This window comes from Metarhizium album (genome assembly GCF_000804445.1).
Source record: "Metarhizium album ARSEF 1941 chromosome Unknown scaffold_24, whole genome shotgun sequence".
NCBI classification, from domain to species: Eukaryota; Fungi; Ascomycota; class Sordariomycetes; order Hypocreales; family Clavicipitaceae; genus Metarhizium; species Metarhizium album.
Window position 1 is genome coordinate 348,551 of NW_024467598.1, and position 4,322 is coordinate 352,872.

Here is a 4,322-nt window from a genome sequence, read left to right on the forward strand (position 1 = left end):
TATTTATATATATATACTTTATATCTACTTTATATTAAGCTTAACTCTAAGAAATTACTAATTATTATTAGTAGCTATTATTATATCTTCTTCTTAATTTATTAATATAGAGAAAGTTATAGTAAGTTTAAGCTAGCGCTAGCTTATTCTCTGCTTAATAGCTAACTGCTATAAAGACCTCTAGTGCCTTTAAAAGCAAAATAATAACTAAGTCTTAGTCCTAAAGAGTTGCTAGCAAGTTAGTATATATCTCCTTCTCTGCCTCTATTCTAGCTCTAACTCTATATTTAGCTTAGTTCTATCTACAAAGTTATATACGTCTCTTGTGTCGCTTAGATCTCTGCTGCTGCTACTGCTACTAGCTTAGAGCCGGACGGGCTCTAAACTTATAATATAGCTTTTAAAACTTTAAAAAAAGTATTTTTATATATTTTACTATATAAAAAAAGTAAATATTATTTTTAGATATTTTTAGATATTTTATTAAATTAATTATTTATATTTATATTTTCTTAGTATTTATTAGTAAAAAATTTCTAACTTTAAAAAATAAATTAAAATACTTATAAGCTATTAAAATATCTTATAATTTAAGTTTAATTAATTTAGCTATTATAATTTATGAATATTATAAAAGTTTATTATATAATATTATATTTATAATTATATAATTTTTTAAAAAAGTAGTATTTGTAGTGTAAAACTCTATTAAAAGTAGGGAGCTAACAATGTTGTAGGGCGGCACGTTACTTAATGTACCTACTAAGGACACGTTCCGAGCCCAACGGCCGAGAATGCAGATAACCCGACTATTGCTCGCCTACCTGAGCTGACCTGACTATTGTAGTTGACTTAACCTAACTATTGCTATAGAGCGCTTACTACTTTCTAATTAGCTAGAAGTTAAATTACACTTATAAAGACTACTATTAGTAATTAAGAAATATATATAAAGAGTAGAGTTTTTTTCTTTATTAATACTTAGTAAAATTTCCTTCTAAATATATTATAAATTTAACTAGAATTAAATCTTAATTTAATTTTAATTTAATTTAATTTAGTTCTTTAACTTTATTATACTTTTCTTTCTCTATTAACTATTATAATAAATATTCTAGTTAGCTTACTTAAAACTAAGAATATTAATAATAATTATAAACTTCTTTTACTATACTCTTCTTTCTCTATTAACTATTATAATGAATATTCTAGTTAGCTTGCTTAGAACTAAGAATATTAATAATAATTATAAACTTTTAAATCTACTTACTATTTATAATAAATTTATCTTTAATAGTAGAGATATTAATTCTATACTTTTATAGAATATTTAAGTACTAAAAGATATTCTAGCTTCTAAGTATATACTATTTAATAAAGTAAGTTAAAATAATAAATATATTTTAATTATTATACTAACTTTTTTTATATAAGTTAAATATCTAGAAGTACCTTTATTACTATTAGTAAATTCCTTATTAAATAACTAAATTTAAATTCTAATTAATATATTAAGTATTTAGGCAATAACTTTAGTAGTATTAGAAAGTATTCTAGTATTTTAATATACTTTTAAGTATACTAGTAGAATTAATATATTAAGTATTTATTAAGTCTTCTTTACTGCTTTTATTTCTAAAATACTATAAACTTTAATAAATAATATTAAATATATTATTTTAATAAAAGTATTAAAAAAAGAAGATATTAAATAGCCTTAGAAAAGTATTTAATATAGTATTAAAAGAAGCTTTTCTACTAAGGCAATAACTTTAGTAGTATTAGAAAGTATTCTAGTATTTTAATATACTTTTAAGTATACTAGTAGAAAAGTATATTAATATCTTACCTTAGATTTATAGAATTATTATTATATAGTTATTATATTTAAGCTACTTAATATACTAAGTTCTATAAAAAAGTAGATTTTAAGTATTACTACTAAGAAATAAGCTATAAAGTATAGTAAAGTATATATTACTTTATGTTCTTTATAATACTAATATTAATTATTTAATAGTTAGGTATATATAATTTAAAATTAATTTACTTAAAAAACCTCTTATAAACTATTTTAAAATAATTATTAACTAATAGCAGAAGAGTTATACTATAGATATATTACTTAACTTTAGTAAATCTATATATACTATATTAATTAATAATTATATATAGTTAATTAATATAATAACTACTTTTATAGTATAGTAAATCTAGAATTTATTAATTACTATAATTAAATTTATAGTATTATTAATAGTAATAATACTTTAAGATATAGTAAAGAGTATTCTTTTTTTATAAATAATTTTTAAAGAAAAATAATATATAGTAAGTTATAACTACTATTACTTTAGTATTTAATAAGTAAACTAAAATATTACTAAATTATAATTACTTAAATTAAACAGTAAAATTAGTTTCTCTTTACTATAAAGTTATTTTTAACTTTATTATTTCTATATTAACTAAAACTATACCTTAAATTATAATATCTTTATATAGAGAGTATAAATACTTACTACTACCTCTATCTAAAGTGCTACCTTTTATACTATAAGGTATTATAAGAGTTATTAAAAAAATAAGCAAACTTAACTATATTCTATATATCTCTATTATAAAACTTTTCGGCCTCTAGTCTATAGCACTACTGCGCTAGCTTAAGACTGCCTCTAAAATACAAACTAATATAAAGACCTTCTTTCTTGCACTTAATTGCCTCTACTTATAATGCTGTATAGCAGCTGCACTAAGAGCAAGGCAGTAGAGAAGATACTAATAGTTATTAATAGTAGTAATAAAGAGCTTACTTAGAGTTACTACTACTTAAATACAAAAGAGAATAGTTTAATAAATAAAAACTAAGTAATAATAAGCTACTTATAACTTAAGACTAACTTAATAATACTTAAAAAGAAGTATATAATAAACTTATAAACTATATTCTAAAGAGTAATACTCTTAAGAGAGCCTAGGCAATACTTTAAGTATATACTAAGGCAGAAGTATACTAGGCTATAACTAAAGCTGTAATTAACTGTAATAATACCTTTATTACCTAGAGATAGTTATAGAAAGCTATAATAATAGCAGTAAAGAAAGCTATAAAGATAGCTAAAAGACTGTTTAAAAAGATAGTAAAGATAAATAAAGTAAGAGTTATATAGACTACTTTATAGCAGCCTTAAGGTAATTCTACTATAAGAGCGCTCTTAATACTAAGTATAAAAGAACTAGAAGATACTAATAAGTTATACTAAAAAGGCTTAGTCTTCTAAGCTAAGATATTTAACACTAAACTATACAATAAGGCTCTCTACCTAAGGCAGTGCTTTAACTACTATAGCGTTAAGTATATAGCTAAATATTATAAGGCAACGCTAAGGTGCAGCTAGTATGCAGCTAGATGCTATATAGATAGAGAATAATTATATTCTGTAATTATAAGTAATATTAGGGAAAAGTGCGCTCTATATGCTCTATATAATAAAGTACACTTAGCCTAGAATTAAGCTTACTTTATTTTAAAGAAGCACTAAAATAAAGCTAAAGAGAAATACTTAGAATGCTTAATAAGGTTTATAGACTATTAATACTTAAACTACTACTACTAATAAATTATAATTAACTTTAACTTAAAGTTAAGCAGAGAATAGCCTGCTTAGAAGAGAGGCTATCTACTAGAGAGCAGAAATAAAACTAAGAATATAATACTTTTAGCTTAATAACTAGCTAGTATTCTACTATATATAAGCTGCCTTTTATTGCTAAGAGATACTATAATACTAAGAATTAATATTATTTTATTCTTCTAGAATACTTAAGATACTATACTAAAATATTAATAGAAAGAATAACTTTATTTATATAGCGCTTTACTACTAGCTTAATATTAACTTAATAGCAATATAGAAATAGAAATAAATAAAATAAAGCTAGCCTTCTAGCTTAAAGCTTAGTAGTTATAAACTAGTATATTATTAAGGCAGAAATATAGTATATATTTACACTTAATATAAGCCTAACTTATAGTTAGTTAAGAATAGTAGTAAAGACTAAGCTAATATAAGAATTAAGAGAATTAAAGTTATATTTTATATTACTATACTTAGAGCTTTATAAAAGCAAGAGGTAGAATATACCTCTAGAAAATATAGAGGCTAGAGAGGCTTAAAATAAGTATATATTAGTTAGAGACTTTAACCTTAAGTACCTACTTTAGGACAAGCTAGAAAGAACTAGCTAGAGCTATAAAGAACTATTAATAATAGCAGCTTAGTAGCAGCTTAGCTTAGTAATACTAAAAGGAGAATTTATAA